Source organism: Ovis aries, chromosome 1 (genome assembly GCF_016772045.2).
Source record: "Ovis aries strain OAR_USU_Benz2616 breed Rambouillet chromosome 1, ARS-UI_Ramb_v3.0, whole genome shotgun sequence".
In the NCBI taxonomy this organism is placed as follows: Eukaryota; Metazoa; Chordata; class Mammalia; order Artiodactyla; family Bovidae; genus Ovis; species Ovis aries.
Window position 1 is genome coordinate 275,490,454 of NC_056054.1, and position 20,845 is coordinate 275,511,298.

At 41.8% G+C, this 20,845-nt stretch overlaps 1 protein-coding gene across 28 annotated transcripts in view; it reads right to left on the minus strand.

The window, feature by feature from the left end:
* The window catches only part of TBC1D5 (TBC1 domain family member 5), a 593,124-nt gene that overhangs the window by 365,911 nt on the left and 206,368 nt on the right, over positions 1-20,845 (minus strand). For 2 of the 28 annotated variants that reach the window (XM_060396731.1, XM_060396736.1), the window contains one exon: positions 6,933-7,170. The exons of 24 other annotated variants lie outside the window; for them this stretch is intronic. The gene's annotated coding sequence lies outside the window, so the exon portion shown is untranslated. Of the gene's footprint in view, positions 1-4,326; positions 4,531-6,932; positions 7,171-12,148; positions 12,305-20,845 lie in introns of those variants that run through there. 2 more of the 28 variants (XM_060396742.1, XM_060396739.1) reach the window with 2 other exon arrangements.

The window sequence follows — 20,845 nt, forward strand, 5'->3', positions numbered from 1 at the left end:
CAGAACTTTTAGCTACATTTGGCACAAAATACATGAAAGAGATAAGAACTAAAGACATCTGAGGCTTCCTGGTGGTCCAGTAGTTAAGAATTCACCTTGCAATGCAGCGGACATTGGTTCTATCCCTGGTCCAGAATGCACCCCCACGCACGAGGCAACTGGGCCCATGTGCCAAAGCTACCGAGCCCGTGCTCCACAATCACTGAAGCCCCCACATCCTGCAGCCTGCGATCGGCAGCAGCAGAAGTCAGCACAACAAGCAGCCCTTGCAGGGCGACTAGAGAAAGTCCACATGCAGCAACAAAGGCCCCGCAATAAACAAACACTTTTTAAAAACATATTTGAGAAGACAGAGCCCATTAAATAGACCAGTAATTAGAAAGATCTCTTTACACGGCCACACCCCAACCAGGGATCGAACCCCTGCTCCCTGCATTAGATGTGCAGAGTCTTAACCACTGGACTGCCAGGGAAGCCCTAGGAAAATCTTCTAAGAAGAATTACCTTAAAGAAGCAAGGGCCTGTCCCTTTAGGTGGGAGGCATTCTGAGACCCTGGGCTCTCTCCTGGGAGAACCCAGGGTAGCTGAACACACACTTAGCCTGTGGTGCTGCTCAGGACCTGCTCAGAAACACAGCATGTGAGAAGAGAGCCCAAGTTCCTTGCAAACCCTCGTATGGCCCCTCTCCCCTTTCTTCCTGAAGCCAGGGAAGACCAATGACAGCAAGAAATCTGCATATCTGACCCAATCTGTGACCCATGCCCTGTGAGTCAAGCCCGTTCACGTACTGGAAAAATAACCCTTATCTTTTTCAGGGCTGAAACCAGGTTAGCTGCTAAACACACTAGTACACTGGATGATAACTGGCCTAACTCCTTGCATTTCAACCGCAAATGCTTAGATTTTGAGAAACTTCTGAAAAACTAGTGACATATTACTAATGGTTATGTAACATGCAAGCTAATCCCATAGATAAAAGTACCATATACAGGCCAGTGATGAGAATATGTCACAAACCTAGGTATGTGATAAACCAATTTAATGAAGTTTCTGACACAAGTTAACCTCTGGAATTTCTAAGTTTCCTTATATAAATTACAAAGAAAAAAAAACCAGACTAGCATTTCAGTGATAAAAGTAAAATTTGAAAGTGTTTTAGGATAACATCTGGTTTACATTTGACATCAAATAGATTACATCTTGTGGCTAATCACTTAAGTCAATTTTATTAAAAATACGCACGCACACAAAGAAGGTTTGGTATACACACAACTCTGTATCTGCTCTTATTTTGAAAGATGGCTTTACTTTCATTTCAATTATCCCAAGTAGCAAATTCTAGCTAAAACATGGCATTTTGTAATGAAAGACAATTCTCTGTTTGTTAATTTCATGTAAGACCTATCTCATGACTAACGTGAGACTTAAACAAGATCACGTGTGGGAAAATATACCAAAGACTGCAGTGGAACCAAGGTTCTTTGTTGTGGTTTACTGACAATAATATTAAAATACTTTTTAAGATACCACGTGACTGGCCTCTTTTTAATGTTATATTGATACTTCAACTAAATAAAAGTGGTGTGGACTGTAGCTGGGAGGCAAGGAGGGGGCCGCCGGCAGAGGAACACACTGTGCGAGGCCTTCCAGGAGACATCCGTGTGTGCTCCAGGCAGGGGCCCAGGCCGCGGGCTCAGCTTGGGTGATAACCAGCTGGGGAGGCAGGCGGGGCCTCTGTAAGGCAGGGTTACAGACCACACGGTATGTCCTGAACTGTTCCCTAAGGGCCAGAGAAGCTACCGAACAACTTCTGGGAAAGACACGGGACTCGGCCTGCACCTTCCCCCTGTTCGCTCTTCTTTTAACTACGCCCACAAACCGCAACCCTCAGAACTTCCAACAAATGGCTTCTCTGCCTGGTGGTTCGTTCCTCACCTTCTTTGCTTAATCAACTGTGACCTAGGCCTCCCAGTTGGTGCTAGTGGCAGAGAACCAGCCTGCCAATGAAGGAGACTAAGAGACCCGGGTTGATCCCTGGGTCGGGAGGGTGCCCTGGAGGAGGGCACAGCAAGGCACTCGAGTATTCCAGCCTGGAGAATCACTGGACAGAGGAGCCTGGCGGGCTATGGTCCAAAGGGTGGCAAAGAGTCAGACATGACTGGAAAGGCTTAGCACACATGCATCTGTCCTTAAGCTGCAGCAGTCACCTTCCCCAGCACCCCTCAGATGCCCACTCACGGTGTATATGACTCACACTAACGTGAACCCTTCCTCAGTGTAACAGTTGTTCTCCACTATCCTCTATTCTTTCTAAGGATAAAGGATGTGCTCTATCCATCTATACTCCAAAGTACTCACATATACACACCTGTAAAAATCATTTATTCAATGAGTCCACAAATCCAAGGCATAATTGAGCCTAATTCCCAGATACAAAGATTAGCTGTGTTAGACTTGCCCCCACACACAAGCACACAAATTGGAATTATTTAAAAGAGCCTCAGAGCAGGAACAAATACTGTCTTAAATTATACTGACCTACAAGAACTGAGCTATGCCCCATACTGTTTCATATGACCTAAAACACTCATGTAACAAATACATATTGAACACCTCCCAGGGGCCAAGTCCTTCAGCACTGGTCATCATGTCAAACAGGAACTGAATAAGCAGGGAGCGCGATTCTATACGCTGCTTGGAGAATGCTGCCACTGGGATGCTGTGTGTTACAGCAGCACTGAAACGGGATGCTTTCAACCATAACTTTGGACATTCTCACACCAGATATCAAACTACTCAGAATGTTTTCTTTTCCACAAAATCAAAAACCTTTTTGAAATGTCAGACTTGAACAACATAAAACTGTACAAAGTGATGAGGAACCAAGCTTACAGTGCATATAAGCATGAGAGCATATTAGACTGCACTTAATTACCAGTTCAAACAACAACCTGATCTAACCTTTGACAAGTAAAATAAATGTTCTGAATAATTTAACTAAAGCAAACATTTGCTGTTGATGCTGCTAATTATAGTAAGAGCTGAAAAAAGAAGGAAGAGAAAGATGACGAAGGGAAGGAGAGATGGAATTTTTTCCATTAAGCTTGAGATCTGCAACTATTCTTTGAAACATGATTTTTTTTTTCAATGAATTCAATTCACATAAAAGGGCAAACTCAGTTCAGCAAAGCTGCTTTAGAAATACTCAGAGCTGATTAGAGAGCTCATTCTTTCAGCCAGTAAACGTCATAGTGACAGGAAAACCAGGTCCAGATGAATCAGGGTGTAACTGCACCCCTTCATTCAAGTGGCTCAGAGTTCAGTGAGAAGAAAGCTGAGGAAGTAAGCTGCAAACTAAGCATTAATCAATTAATTGAAATAACATAAGATAAAAATACAGATGCCCATTTGAATTTTAGAAAAACAACAAAATAATATTTGGCTTGTGCTTATACTAAATGAATTCTCCATTTAGCTGATTGTGCACCCTATATTTTAGCTGACAACTCTACCAGTAGGTAAGTGGAACATTTATGGGAAAATATGCGGTAAGTTCACTGTAGGAGTTCCAAAATTCAAAGAGACCAAAACTCTCAAAAGGTGAGATTCCAAAAGAACTCACTCTAAGGCAAAAAAGCATTTTTCCAGGGCTGCTCTCTGATTGGTAACGGGAAAGACCAAAATATACCACACAAATGGACACCCCCTAGCCCCACCAGAACTTGATTTCCAATTGTCCTAAGAAAAGGGGCTATAAAGAAATACAATAATAAACAAATGAACAAACTCAACAGAAATCATCAGCTACTAAATAGCAGAAAAATGAAACTTGATGGTTCCTCGCAGGATCTTAGATATCCACATGTTGATGTAACTGTTCCATCTTTACCCAAAAGGTATGTGTACAAATGATTTCGATGTGTGTTCTAATACCAAAACCATTCAGATGTCCTTGTAAAAACACTGATACATATGCATAGCTTAAAATGTAAACATAAGACTCTCAAAATCAGAATTAAAATGTTTAGGTTTAACTTTCATGAGAGGGAAAGTTTTAAGCACCGACAAAACGAAAGATGGATAAAGAAGAAAGGTCTGAGAATTCCCTGGTGGTATATGGCTAAAACTCTGCACTCCCAGTGAAGAGTGCCCGGGTTCAGTTCCTGGTCAGGGAACTAGATTCCACATGCTGCAACTAACCATTTGCATGCCACAACTAAGAGTGGGTACAGTCAAATAAATTAAATAAATAAACATATTAAAAAAAAAAAAAAAGAAGAGAGGGCTGATGATACAGACAGAAGACGAGATGGAGCGCTGACATACCATCCTGATGTCCACCGCCGCCACTGAAGCCTTCCGAGACACTGATGCATACTGGGGCTCCCCTGGAGGCTCAGATAGTGAAGAGCTTGCCCGCGATGTGGGAGACCTGGGTTTGATTCCTGGGTCAGGAAGATCCCCTGGAGAATGGCATGGCAACTCTCTCCACTAATCTTGCCTGGAGAATTCCATGGACAGAATAGCCTGGCGGGCTACAGTCCACGGGGTCAAAAGAGTCAGACACGACTGAGCAACTAACACTCTCACTCTACTTTCAATGCAAACTAAAAAACAACACAATTCCATGAACTTCACGCAGAACAAACAAAAGCCTGAGGGGACTCACAAAAGGGTATGATTAACAAAACTGCATGACTACACAAGCAGTAATATGGGTACACAGGGACCGCAGAGGGCTACGCAAACTCTGTCCCATATCAGAGAAATTCACCAGCAGAAACAGACACCTCTTTTTTCTGTGTATATGCTTTAGGCAGAAGACGACAGTAGGCTATCTCCAAAATCTCACTGAATATCACAATAAAATGTTTAAAAGTACACTCAATTGGACACAGTCATTTGAAATTACAATGTCATTTATACTAATGGAGATAAGTAAGATATCTGAAGGCTCTGAAAATTGTTTAAGGCCTGGAAATAGTGTCCTAATTTCTAATGGGAATAAACAGGATCAAGCACATTGTTATTATTACACGGTAATTTTTTTCCTATAAAAAGAGGCTTTCAAAACCAAATGATCCTTTCCCTCCACAACCCCAAATATACTCACTTTTATGTAAGTACAATTTAACAAAGTTTTCCTTAGCAAAGAAATGTTTTTATGCTATAACTTTTACAATTATAAATATATATTTAAAATTTCTAGGAATTTAAATTCAATAAAATCAAGTAAAAGATCAAGATGGCCAATTATTTTTAATACAGTACGAAATTTCTGCTCAAGTAGTGTAAATTTCTAGGCTTTTACTAATTAGTTAAGTAAAGCCACTACTTACTTAGATGTGGTAAACTGAATCTAAGTGGTCAAATCAGTAAACTTACATAGTTTAATTATAAAATACACCTGTGCAGTCTATTGCTTTCCTCATAGTTCAGAAACTAATACTTTGCTTTATAATATGGATTATTTATATGTATAATATGGAACAACAGACTGGTCCCAAACAGGAAAAGGAGTACGTTAAGGCTGTATATTGTCACCTGCTTATTTACTATATGTAGAGTACATCATGAGAAATGCTGGGTGGGAAGAAGCACAAGCTGGAATCAAGATTGCCGGGAGAAATATCAATAACCTCAGATATGCAGATGATACCATCCTTATGGCAGAAAGTGAAGAGGAGCTAAAAAGCCTCTTGATGAGAGTGAAAGAGGAGAGCGAAAAAGTTGGCTTAAACTTAACATTCAGAAAACTAAGATCACGGCATCCGGTCCCATCACTCCATGGCAAATCAATGGGGAAACAATGGAAACAGTGACATACTGTATTTTCTTGGGCTCCAAAATCACTGCAGATGGTGACTGCAGCCATGAAATTAAACGATGCTTACTCCTTGGAAGGAAAGTTATGACCATCCTGGACAGCATGTTCAAAAGTAGAGACATTACTTTGTCAACAAATGTCCATCTAGTCAAGGCTATGGTTTTTCCAGTGGTCATGTATGGATGTGAGAGTTGGACTATAAAGAAAGCTGAGAGCCAAAGAATTGATGCTTTTGAACTGTGGTGTTGGAGAAGACTCTTGAGAGTGCCTTGGACTGCAAGGAGATCCAACCAGTTCATCCTAAAGGAGCTCAGTCCTGGGTGTTCATTCCAAGGACTGATGCTGAAGCTGAAACTCCAATACTTTGGCCACCTGCTACGAAGAGCTGACTCACTGGAAAACACCCTGATGCTGGGAAATATTGAGGACAGGAGGAGAAGGGGATGACAGAGGATGAGATGGTTGGATGGCATCACCAACTCGATGGACATGGGTTTGGGCACACTCCGGGAGTTGGTGATGGACAGGAAGGCCTGGCGTGCTATGGTTCATGGAGTTGCAGGGAGTGGGACACGACTGAGCGGCTAAACTGAACTGATTCAAATGTAGCACATACATTCCTTGGAGGAGCTTCCCTGGTGGCTTAACGGTAAAGAATCTGCCTGACAATGCAGGAGACACAGGTTTGATCCCTGGGTTGGGAAGATCCCCTGGAGAACAAAGCAGCAACCCACTCCAGTGTTCTGGGAAATGGATAGAGGAGCCTGGTGGGCTAGTTGGGCACAACTTAGCAACTAAGGCAACAACAACATCCTTGGAAACACCAACATTATACCTTACAGAATTTTTCCAGTGATTTATTGAGAGAAAACGCTTAGCAACAAAAAAAGAAAAGTACAAAAATATTACTACTAGAATTTCATATTGTACTTGGTGACTGAAATTCTTGATATATTTCTTCAAAACACTTCATTTCACTAATAATTTTATTAAGTACTCTATACAAGTCTACACAAAATAGCAATTTTGAATCCATATGGCAGGGCACATACATGTATCTACAGCTGCACATACAATCGAATACAAAAGTCAGTCGTGAACCAACCTGCATTAGAAGCATGTTGTTCGTAAATTCATGCTTGTGCTCCTTTGTGTCTGACTCTGCAACCCCGTGAACCCCAGGGACAGAGGAACCCGCCAGGCTCCTCTGTCTATGGGATTTTCCAGGCAAAAATACTGGAGTTGCCATTTGCTCCTCCAGGGGGTCTTCCCAACCCAGGGTCAGACTTGCATCTCCTGAATCTCCTGCACTGGTGGGTAGATTCTTTACCACCAGCACCAACCTGGGAAGCATGTTAACAAAAAGCTAAATTTTAAAATGAATTTCAACATTTAATGTAATTATATTTTGATGACAAACCTAGTCATTTCAGTAGACTTTACAACTTGTAAACTGACATTTTATAACTGAAATTGCTGGATCAAATCCTTAGCTTATCTAATAAAATACTGTCAAACTCTGATCCAAAGTCACTGAACCAAATTACATTTGATATGGGAAATTCTGTATTAGTATCACAAGCCTTTCCTTTTTTTTTTTTTGTCAGTCAGAACAGAATGAAGTGGTATCGCACTGTGGATTTAATTAGCATCACCTTGACTATCTGATGGAAAGACTTTCCATCTGCTGTATTAGTGAAGGTACTCTAGAGAAACAGAAAAAATAGGCGACTTTATTTCCCTGCTCTTCCCTTCTTCCTCCCTCTTCCACCTCTCTCTTTCTCCCACCTTTCCCCCACCCCATCCCATGCAAATAAGGACATACATAGATGTGGAATTCCCTGGCAGTCCAGCAGTTTACTGGCAAGGGCCTGGGTTCAATCCCTAGTTGGGGAACGAAGATCCCATAAGCTGTGCAGCATGGCTAAAATCTTAAATAAATAAATGAGTGCCACTGAATATTGCTTTTACATACACACACACACACACACACACACACACACACACACACATATAGAGAGAGAGATTTATTATAAAGACACTGGCTCTCATGATTAATGGAAACTAGAAAGTTCAATGATCAAAATGGGAAAGCAAGCGAATGATTCAGGAAGAGTCAATGGGCTAGCCTCTTAGACAGGTGGAGATAATGTTCCAGTTTGAAGGCAGGAAGGGATGTTGTATATGAAGTCCAAATCATTGCACTATGGAATTCTTCTTGCTCATTAGAAAGGTCAGCTTTATGTTCTATCCAGGCCTTTGACTGATTGGATGAGGCCTACCTACATTATAGAGGGCAATCTGCTTCCTATCTATTTAAATATTAATTTCTTTCAAAATACCCTCATCAAAACACCCAAAATAATGTCTGAGCAAACACTTGGGCACCCCATGGCCCAGTCAAGTTGTCAAATGAAATTAATCATTCACATCTCTCTACTGGCCATTCAGGTCTCTTTATCAGAGTGCTGTCCTATCTTTTGCCTAGTTCTCAGCTGGGTTGTCTTTTGCTCAGTGATTTATAGGACTTTTTTTTAATCGTGGCTATTTAATACTTCTAACACTGTACTGAAAGACAAAAGAATAATGCATGATATATTATTATTCAGGTGCACTTTAAATGATATCCATATGCTGAATTATATTGCAGGACACATTCTTTAAAAAAAGAAATGATTTAAAGAAAACCACATTTCCTCTGTGTACAATGAACAATAGATTATGTTCACAAATAAAGAAACAGAAATGATTATGATAATACTTCGTTCAATGTCTTTCTCTGTGCTAAGAAATAGTTGCAGATTACCACACCACCTGACCTGCCTCTTGAGAAATCTGTATGCAGGTCAAGAAGTAACAGTTAGAACTGGACATGGAACAACAGACTGGTTTCAAAAAGGAAAAGGAGTACATCAAGGCTGTATATTGTCACCCTGCTTATTTAACTTCTATGCAGAGCACATCATGAGAAACGCTGGGCTGGAGGAAGCACAAGCTGGAATCAAGAGTGCCGGGAGAAATAGCAATAAACTCAGATATGCAGATGACACCACCCTTATGGCAGAAAGTGAAGAGGAACTAAAAAGCCTCTTGATGAAAGTGAAAGTGGAGAGTGAAAAAGTTGGCTTAAAGCTCAACATTCAGAAACGAAGATCATGGCATCCGGTCCCATCACTTCATGGGAAATAGATGGGGAAACAGTGGAAACAGTGTCAGACTTTATTTTTTGGGAGCTCCAAAATCACTGCAGATGGTGATTGCAGCCATGAAATTAAAAGACGCTTACTCCTTGGAAGAAGAGTTACGACCAACCTAGACAGAGTATTCAAAAGCAGAGACATTACTTTGCCGAACAAGGTCTGTCTAGTCAAGGCTATGGTTTTTCCTGTGGTCATGTATGGATGTGAGAGTTGCACTGTGAAGAAGGCTGAGCACTGAAGAACTGATGCTTTTGAACTGCGGTGTTGGAGAAGACTCTTGAGAGTCCCTTGGACTTCAAGGAGATCCAACCAGTCCATTCTGAAGGAGATCAGCCCTGGGATTTCTTTAGAAGGAATGATGCTGAAGGTGAAACTCCAGTACTTTGGCCACCTCATGCGAAGAGCTGACTCATTGGAAAAGACTCTGATGCTGGGAGGGATTGGGGACAGGAGGAGAAGGGGACGACAGAGGATGAGATGGCTGGATGGCATCACTGACTCGATGGACATGAGTCTGAGTGAACTCTGGGAGTTGGTAATGGACAGGGAGGCCTGGCGTGCTGCGATTTGTGGGGTCGCAAAGAGTTGGACACGACTGAGCGACTGAACTGAACTGAATGTTTAATGGAAAGCTTAACTAAATGCCAGGCACTGTGCTTTACGTTATTATGCCCTTCAATCTTTTCAGCAATCTTATCAAAAAGATGGTTATTAGCCCTGTTTTGTACAGGTGGATACTGAGGCCTGCAGGTTAAAGGTCTCAGCCCAAGGTCACACACTGAGCGGCCGGGACATGAATTCAAACGTCTTTAGAAACCTACTGCAAGGCGTCCCTCCTGCCTCCCCGCCATGTACAAGGGCGCCGTGGAAGGGACATGGGGGGTGAAGGATGGAAAGAGGCACCATCACTGCTATTCTGACACTGACAATCTACCAGGAGGAGACAGACAGGCCTATAATAAGAGAGAGAATGTCACAGCAGAAGGGATGTATTAAAAGAGCTCTAACTCTATGAAGCCAAGGGATAATTACAAGGGACTAAAAAGACTTCATGGAGAAAGTGAACTTAGCCAGGACAGGCTCTCAAAGGACAGTACATCTTAATGATAGGCAGGGAGAGCTGAGGAGAGGTCAGCACAATAAAGACTGTCCCAAAGGCAGCAAATTGAACAGAAAAACAGTAAGTGCCTAGAGCCACAAAAGGGAAATCTGCAATGAGAAAAAGGCAGCTGCAAAACAGACATGGAATATATCACATGAAATGCAAACTATTAACAATAAAGCTTTATATTTAAATAGCACTTTGCACTTTACAAAACCTTTACACGTACCATATGATCTCAGCAGGAGTGATACTGTCCTTGGAGGGGATGAAAACTGGCTGTTGGGGTGGGGCTGGAGAGAAATCTTAGACATTACAATGGCTTATGGCCCACCAAGAGGCCACAGAAGATAAACAGATACAAAGCGTATCCGTGTACATCTGTGGTATTAAAACATCACTGGGAAAGAGGGAGGATTAGGGGAACACTGTTTAAAAGTTCTTTTAGGGAAGCAATAATGAAAAAACGTGGTTGACAAACACTAACTTACTTGATCATCTCAACCATTTACTGAGGAAGAAGGGTAACTGTCCTCTTTCTAAAAATTGTATAAGAAAAATAAAACTGGAAGAGTTTAATGAACGAGTACAGAGAGCATTAAGCAGCTCCCAGCAAAATGAAATGTTACTGTGTATGTGAACATGTGTGCATGTAACGTAAAATAATATGCAACCTCACTCATAATTAAAGAAATGTCAACTAAAAAAATTAGATGTAATTCTCATCAAATTTGCCAAATAAAAAAAGGTGGATAATACCTAGTGTTGATAAGGATGTGGAGAAATATGCATTTTGATTCTGATTAACTTGATTATAGAAGCACAAATTTTTGAAAAGCAATCTGGCAACAACTATCAAAATTATAAATGTGTATGCCCTTTGGTTCAGCAATGCTACTGTGATGAATTTATCCTACTGACATGGCCTCCAACCAAATCCATGCAGAAAGATGTTGACTGTAATAGCCAAAAGCTATAAACAACCTAACTATCCATCGATAAAGAATTGGTCTTATAAATTTTGGTAACCCAGAAATGGAATAACACATAAGCATTAAAAGTATAAATTCAAGGATAAGAAAATACACACAGGATACTGAAATCAGCAAGTAGCAGAATATATAGAGCATGACTCCTTATTTTGGAAAAATATATAAATATAAGCTTGCAATGTCTGAGGAAGATTGTTCAGTTTAGAGTCCTATGTATGCTTTAAAAATTATAACATGAGGATATATCCTATAAGAAATATTTGCTTATGAAAACATAAGATGACTTGTTCAAATTCATACAATCAGGAAGCAGAGCTACTAATAAAATCCTGTTCTTTGGACCCGTAACCTGCTCTGTATTTCATATTACATCAGCGCGGTGACGTCTGCGGCTGCATAATGTCTACTGAAATATTAACAGACCTAACGACTTCCCCATCCCTTTCCTGACCTATCCGCACCTACCTCTAACCGACTTCACGTCTTTTCATTCTCTAAAGATTTCCAGTGTTTTCCTTCCTCTCTCTTTGTTTGGGCCACTGGCCTTGGTCAGGGAAACCTATCCCAGTCCATTCCTCTCTCTCTGAAACCTTTCTTTTTCACTCCTCTATTCTCATGACCTAACAAAGAACAGACAGTAAATATTGTCAAATTAATGAATAAATATCCATCAGACCAGATGCCACTAATCACTTCTCAAAGTTCATCTCAAACGTTCGAGTCTCTTTGAAATGTTTCCTAACTCCTTTTCATTCAATTTTAAACTTTTGAATTGAATAAATTCAGAAACTAGATCATTTTAAAGTCAATCCCATATTTCTACTTCAGATGAAAAAAAAAAAAAAAAAAAAACCAGAAGGGTTCTTTCTTCTAAGAGAATGAACGGAGAAGAGCGAGCCCTCAGCGCAGCACCAGCGCGCGCTGCAGCCCCCGGGCAGCGGGAGCCTTCAGCTCCGGCACTGCCGACTCCAGGGCCAAGCCACACTCTAGGCTCGCGTGGAGGAAACGCCCTCACTCACTATCTCACCTCAGGCTCGTCGGTTAAACTCTCTCCGCCTTGGCGTCCTCAGTGCGAAAGCGGGAAGTACCCACGCCCCAGGCGTCGCGAGGACTCACCAACGCCGAGGACCCTGAACACCTGCGCGCGCAGCCAGCACGCGGAGCGGCGGCGCCAGCGGGCCTCGCGAAGGCGCGCCCCCCGGCAGGCGGTGCCCGCACGCCAGGAAACAGGATGGCGCTGAGTTCAGAGCCGGAAGCCTGCGGGCGTCCCTCCAGGCCCATCCGCTCCCTGGACGTGAACGCAGACTTCACGCCCGCTGGCCCAGCGGCCGCTCGAGGGAGCGCGGGAGGCAGGAGGCAGGAGCGGAGGCAGCGGGCCGGCAAAGGCGAGACCCTCCGCTGAGCGAGCGCCGGCCGCCTCCTCGCGAGCCCGGAGGCCGGCCCTAGACGACCAGCTCCTGGCAAGCGCAGGGCGAGTCTCTGTCTCCAGGGAATTCAAACTCTCGTGGCTTAAACACAGCTCCCGTGTCACGCAGCGTGTCAGGCTACGAGGAAAAGGTACAGAAGCTGAGGAGACAAAGGGCCGGGAAGGACGCGGAGCTCGCGCGGGAGCAGGCAGCTGATCTGAGGCCGTGCAGGCTCAGCAGACCCCAACCCGAGAGCACGGGCCTCAACAGGAGCAAGTGTGCAAGGCACACTGCCTCAGCCCCAGGTGCAGCCCCGGGGCGGCTGCGGGGCGATGGCTATGCCTAAGCTCAGCAGCAACAGCGAAGAAGCCGGAGCTCACTTCTCTTCTCTCCTTAGAGGAAATGATGGCAATTTAGATTAAAGGAACAAGAAAAGAAGTACAATATTTTAAAAGGAACACGCTTGAGAATTAACGCTTCCTCTCACAGCCTTCCATTCTCTAGTTCCCCAAGGTATTCTTGCATATTTCAATATCTGGCATAAAATATCATCCATCAGCCAAATCTCTTACCTGGAATACCTGTATTTTCTTGGAAACTAAGTGAACAAAAGTCTCCTCCAATTATTTACCTAAGTTCAAAAACATACTAAATTCTTTTCTGAAGTAAATTTATTTTCTACATTCCAATAATACCTAAATCTGTTTTTTCCTTACAATTAAAAGATAACATATTTAAGACAGCACTAGCTTATCTGACCTATTAAGGTCAATATGTAAAGAAAGCAAAAATACCAAAGCGTGAAAGCATATTTAAAAGTATAAATATCATAAATTAAATCCAAAGCCTTGAGCTGTTTTTGAGTAAATAACAACTATTGAAGGTCAGGAGCTCCCAGCCCCGTGTCTCTCGTATCAAGTTCAAGTAAGAAAACTAACGGATGGGCTGGGAAAGGAAAATCCTGACACCGCCTCAGCCACCTCAGCTTCATGGGGCACAGAGGCAACACACTAAGACTCTCCCTTCACTGATGAGAAATACTGCCCCTCCTGAGAGACTCTAGTCAGAGACTGCTAATGGCAGGTGTGCATCGAATAGAGTTATTCATGGTGTCATTACGGCAGAGGCCTTCACTGATGAAAACTACTGCCCCTCCTAAGAAAGACTTTAGCTAGAAACTGCTAATGGCACGTGTGGATTGAGTAAATGTATTAATAGTGTCAGTATGGCACAGAACTTGTGTATAATCTAATATGCCAGCAGGCCCTTAATGGTTATCAGCCCTCTCAGCTACGAATGTAAATAACAAAAATATTTTAGTCAGCTCTAGAAATGCTTCTGGATTTCGGTCTCATATAGTATTGTGCTTACATTATTGTACTTTTGCTTCCAGAATAATCTATAAAACAGATAAATCTGTAAACCTAGGAACTCACGAATGTCTGTTTTTGTCTTTCTGCCATCACACACACACACACACACACACACACAAAGCACCCACGCACACGCACACTGCTCCTTCACCTCACTTCATCGTGAAGTGCCCTTATAAAATGGAACTTGTAAAATATGACGCTAACTTCTGCCTGTACAACCAAGATCAACACTGTATTTTCCCTAAACCCACGGGGAAGTTTTCCACAGCAGTGGCGAGGGGAAGCAGAGGTTAGCATACAGACTCTCGTTCCTAAAGAAATGGAGCAAGAAAGTGGAAGATGGAAATGAAAGCTCCTTATTCTAGAATTAGTACAAGTGCACAGAATTACATAGCTTACTTTAGACATTTTCTATTTTTCAGGATACTAAAGCATTATTTCTAACACTTTAAGTGAAGAAATTACTCAAAAATGTCCACATTCTCTTCATTAATGGAAAGCCAACTTGATGCGTAAGAGATAGAAACATGTATCCTATCTAAACCTTAATACATGTACACAGATACACAGATCAGATACATAGGTCAATAGCTAAGGAAAATTTAACTAGAACAGAAAATCTGATTCAGATTCAAATTAACAACTCCCCCTTACCCCTTCCTTCTGGCAGTACTTGCAAACCTATAGCAACAAAGTATCACTTCATTATCTTCCCACCAGAGGCTGGTTTTTCCTAACACTTCAGGATGCTTCTGAGATGGCGTATCTGACATGACACCTCCACTTCTCTCCCACGTTTAACAAGATAAAGGGAAAGAAGAGACCAGATAATGCTGGTGTTACAAGCGCGAGAACACAGCCCTTCATGAACATTCAAATTAACTGTAGAGCTCAAACCCTTTTCACTACATCCCAGCATCTGACGCGTTCTGAGTTCTCCCTGTAAAGCAGTTATTACACTGTAGGGCCATTCATCCTGTGTTAACTGATGCAATCATTAACTAATAGCAGAAGAACTAGTCTCACTTAAAATAAAACATGACTGAAAAAAGCACAGTAACTTTAAAAATGGTAGTTGTTTTAATGACTTTTGTTTAATCAAATAAAGTTGAGCAATCAAACGTGGTTTTCAGAAAAGCCGATTTTTTTTTTAACCTAAAAAGAATGCCTCAAAGAAGACATAAACAGTAAGTTTCCAAGTCAACTACTCAGTATCAGACTTGCCTGGCTTGTGTAACAACATAGCATTTAAGCTTTCTTCAGGGTAGTATTATAATAAAGACGTGATTGATCTGACCTTCCTGCTTTGCAATAATACCCAGAAACACGTGTAGTAACCTACATGCAAAAGCATGCAAGGCTTTCAGGGCTGAGCCATGAATTAAACCTAGAGATCAAGAAGTTCACGTGTTTCTCCCCGACCATATCCGCTCACAAGGCCGTCTCCAGACAAGTGTGCGCCACTGCTTCCCCAGTGTCTGCGCGCCTGAGCACAAGCATTCAGAGGGCAGGAACTGGCCCTCACGCCGGGCTCTCACGGCCATGGGCTTGGCTGCGCTTGCAGGGACTCTTACTACATCCCAGCTGAAAGGCATCTGACGGTGCAATCGCTGAAGCCTCCCTGCTCCCCCTGCGTGCGAGGCCTCGTGCCTCGTACCTTCTGATTTCAGCAGGGCCATGTGTGCTGTGATAGTTAAGGGCCTGTCAATGTTTCCATTATAAACTCTGGTTTTCAGAGGTTTCTATCTTGGCCTATAAAAATAGATTCCGGTCTGTAACTTGGCATAGAAAGTACTAGTATCAGCCCAAGAGAACATTTTTTGTTCCAATGATTAAAATAAAAATCTGTTTAGTAGTTTTAAGTTAAGAGAGTGTTAAAGGCGGGGCGGGGTGGGGGGGGGGAGTATAGAATGTTTTTAAAACCACCACCAAAAACCCAGTGCTCTGTCTCACTCACTGCTTCATTTTAGATTTTGAAACGATTAACACAATATAAACCAATGATACTGAGTAAATGAAAAAACCTAAAAAGAGTTTTAATTAAGAACTATGATAGATACCAAAAAAGTCATACAGTTTTAAGCAACTACAAATGTAATATCTCAAATAATTCCCACATTTAAAAATTGTCCAAGTACTCCAAAACTATTTCAAAAATATGTTTTGCTAGATATAAAAATCACGTTGAATGAATCACTACCTGTAGGTTGACTTCAGGTTAGAGGAGACAATCATCAGTCCTCTCTTCAATTTATGCGATAAGACGTTTCTAAGACATATTATAACTGACATATAAAACTCTGAAGCAGTAGTCTTACATACTGTTTGCTAAAAGCTATCTTTTAAGTTTTGGGGTTATTTTTTCAGCATAACGTAGATTTGTCTCCTTCAAAAACGTAACTTATGTAACACTGCTGCACCTTAAGAAAACACATTTTTGAAGCAATAACTTTTATCTGATAAAGGGGGTACAGCACCGGTGCAACTACCACGGAGGGCGAAGTGGGAATAGCTGTCGAAATTATGAGTGTGTACATATGCACAGGTACTCTTTGCCCTCGAGATTACATTCTTAGGGAATTATCCTGTGAATATACTTCAATATGTGGGAAACTATATAGCTGTAACTTAAACACACAGTAATATTTCTCACAGAATTTTTAAAATAGCAAAATGGCTAAACATAAATGTCCATCAAAAGGGGACCTGTTAAGTAAGTTGCTGTAAAGGCGTGCAGTGGTATTACTACATAGCTATTAAAGAAGAGGAGGATGAAAGACGCATATATTGATATAGAAAGACTTCCAAGTTATAAGTAAAAATAGCAGAAAGGTCCAATGTTACTGCCTGTAGAAGGATAGAGGGGGAGAAAGGAGCGCGTGTGCATGCATGCGCGCGCGCACACACGCGCGCACACACGCGCACACACGCACACACGCGCGCGCGTGCACGCACACACACGCACACGCACACACACACACACACATTTAAAGAGAGCGGAATTTGCTTTTGCAAACATAAAACATTTCTAGAAAGACACACAATAAACCAACAAAAGAGATGGTTTCCCACAAAAACAATGTAATAATTTTGAGTGGTATTCCTAATCAAAATCTCAGTATCAGATAATATAACCAAAATAACAGTGGGGCGGGGGGAGAAACAACTCTAAGATCTGAATTACTAAAAACAATAGTAAAATTAGGTATTATTCCTGTATTCAGCCCAGTGGCCCTCAAACGTTGGTGTATAGCAGAATCACCCAAGGTCTCATTAAACAAAGATCCCTAGACTCTATCCTCAAAATTCCTGGTTAATATCTAAGGCTGAGCTGCTGGTCCAGAGACCACACATTGACAATCTCTCTTCTAGATAAATGACTACCTGTTCAAAGTTGTACATAAACGCCCACCTGGTGCAACATTATAATCCAGGTATTATCAATAATATTTCAAAAATAACGCTTGTTTTCTTAAAACTTAAGAAGTCTGGATGGTGAGGGTAGATGATAATTGAGATTATCCTAAGCAGAAAGTGAAGAGGAACTAAAAAGCCTCTTGATGAAAGTGAAAGAGGAGAGTGAAAAAGTTGGCTTAAAGCTCAACATTCAGAAAACAGAGATCATGGCATCCAGTCCCATCACTTCATGGGAATTAGATGGGGAAACAGTGGAAACAGTGTCAGACTTTATTTTTTGGGGATCCAAAATCACTGTAGATGGTGACTGCAGCCATGAAATTAAGACGGTTACTCCTTGGAAGGAAAGTTATGACCAACCTAGATAGCATATTCAAAAGCAGAGACATTACCTTGCCAACAAAGGTCCGTCTAGTCAAGGCTATGGTTTTTCCTGTGGTCACGTATGGATGTGAGAGTTGGACTGTGAAGAAATCCGAGTGCCAAAAAATTAATGCTTTTGAACTGTGGTGTTGGAGAAGACTCTTCAGAGTCCCTTGGACTGCAAGGAGATCCAACCAGTCCATTCTGAAGGAGACCAGTCCTGGGTGTTCTTTAGAAGGAATGATGTTAAAGCTGAAACTCCGGTACTTTGGCCACCTCATGCGAAGAGTTGACTCATTGGAAAAGACTGATGCTGGGAGGGATTGGGGGCAGGAGGAGAAGGGGACGACCGAGGATGAGATGGCTGGATGGCATCACTGACTCGATGGACGTGAGTCTGAGTGAACTCTGGGAGTTGGTGATGGACAGGGAGGCCTGGCGTGCTGCGATTCATGGGGTCACAAAGAGTCGGACACGACTGAGCAACTGAACTGAACTGAACTGAAGCAAGGGAAGAGGAGGGACAAGGAGTTTAGTTCTACTGCACTTTTGAAACTCAGCCTTTCATCTCCATTTCTGCCATAGATGGAAACCAGTACAATGACTGAAAATATAAACTGAAAAATAATAAAAAATACCTAGGTGAAAATTACATCACATGATAACTACAAAGGGACATATAACTGTGGGTCCCTATACCGACATACTTCTTTTCCTTTGTGACCACATCTGTTTTTTGATTAGTCATATGTGTCATTAGCCACTGGCAGATAAACCTTATCAGCTTCAAACAGAGGTGTCATGGGTTGCATTAAGACCCTTCAACACTTACATGTCTAGATCCTAACCCCAGGGCCTCAGGGTGTGGCCTTGTTCGGAGACACAGTAAGGACAATGTGATCAGGTGGCCCCTGTCACAGGACTGGAGTTCTTCTGGAAGGAGGAAATGCAGCCCCAGGCAGAGGGAGCCCACAGTGAAGACATGGGGAGAGGGGGAAAGGCATCATCCGCAACCCGGGGAGGGAGCCCTCGGAAGGAGCCCGCGGCACTAGAACCAGCTTGCCCTCTGACCTCTCGCCTCCAGAACTGGGAAGCAGTTCCACCTGCTTTGTGACCCTGCCATGGCAGCCCCAGCAGACTTTCGGGTTTTTTTTCCCCCACTTTAGAAGCTGAATGACTATCGTGACAAAATATTGTGTCAAATGTTGAGATCACAAAAATGATTATTATTACTTGAGATGACATAAATGTTCATGATTCATTAATTAGATTTCAGCAGTTCTATTCACAGTTTACTGATTCAGTGAGTCACCAACAAAAGGAAAGAGATGCCAGCACCGAGTCCAACCTCCTTTCTCCTGTCAGCCGCAGGGCTTTCTAACCGGTCCCTCTAACCTAGCACCTACCTGACAGGCGGTGTCCCTTCTGACAGGACCCTTCACGCAATTTCCCTGATCAAAATGTTTCGATAAATATCATAAATTTCGATACAAGAACATTCGCTTTTTCCTGTTTCAAGTTCTAGTCAATCATAACTCCCAATAGATGTCTCCTTAAACAAATCACTTAAAACCACTGACTTAGTCTGCACCTAGAAACCTGAAACGTCTTGAAAAGAATAAGCGATTCCGTATTACTCATCACAAGAGGGGCAGCAACAGAGTAAAGTACCCTGTAATACACTTGGGCAGACCTATTCTCTTTCAAATAATCCCTCAGTAAGTAGGGCAAGGGACTAACTACCTCAGACTTTGAAGCATGGGTGTTCTTGATCTGTGGACACCTCATAAATGCCCTCGGCTATCATGCAAATCCTATCTCGATTCCAAAACTTGTATGTTAACTTCTCCTGAGGGGCTTGTACCTTACATAACCTTCACTTTATATTGTGCATCAGGGTTACAAACACGGCCACAATTACAAACTTAACTTTGAATTTCCTGTCATTTTATTATCAAATGTCTCAACTGATGAACTGCTAACCATTTGTTTCGGCTATCCATTTGGTATAGCTCTCCATTTCTTTCATCTTTAAAAAAACAAACAGTATTCAATTGTCAGAAAAAAATAACTGTACAAATTCTTCTCTAGTATCTATCCTCCTTTCTCTCTTTCTCTCAGGGTTCACTTACAGGGTTTAAGAATCTAACCAGGCTGCTGATAAACCCCTATTATGCTACAAGTAAATACATTCACTAGGTAAATAAATTTCACACCTTCAAAAATTATTAAAGACTATATCTTGGCTTCTTTATACATAATACTCAAATGCTACTATTTCTTTCAGGCCCCAGACAGAACACCTCTTATTAGTCCTACAATTAAATGATTCAGCAACCAGCCACACTGTCTCTGCCTTTTAACAGTTCCAATCAGTAGCAGATCTAGGTGTAATCAACAGCAGCAGGGGGCTTTGGGAAGCAAAACAAAACAGAAACAGTAGGAATCTTTACTGGAATACAGTAATTGATACAAGGGAACATTACAGGCTATTTTAATCCAAGTTAATCTAAGATATTAGAGCCTGATTTTATAATCAGAAGTGAAATAAGCAGGGCAACTTTTGAGTATATGAATACAGAACAAATTTCAAACAGTTAAGAAGGTTAAAATAAAAGGGGACTGCTCTCAAAAGGAATCTTCTTGGCCTCAGAAGGGTCATTACTTCAGTTCTGGTTACTTAGCACCCACTTAGCTGATAAATTAAAGCCCTCCTTACCTCCTACTGTTACCACGCCTAACCAATTTCATATCATATACTTATAAAAATCCAAGCATCTCAGAGAGTAACTGGCAATCCTCTTACTTCTCCTAAGACATGCTTAAAATTTTACCAACAACATCAGGACAGTCTTAAAATGTAATTTAGCAAAATGCTCTCATTTCTTTCATTTTCCTATTTTTGATTCCCTAGCCTAGAGTATAGGGATGGTAGTTTAGTGCTGCGGCTGATGCAGGTAGCACGGTGATTTATTTACATGAAAAATCAAAAGCCAGTGGTGGTATGATGGGATGGCTACAAATTTTAACTCTACAAAAATCCACAAATGGAAATGTTACCATAGTAACTACCTGATCATTGCACATGAGGTTAGCTGACTTCATGATGTAATTCTATAGCTGTTTATTGCAACATGTGCAATGAGATGTCTACGACACTTC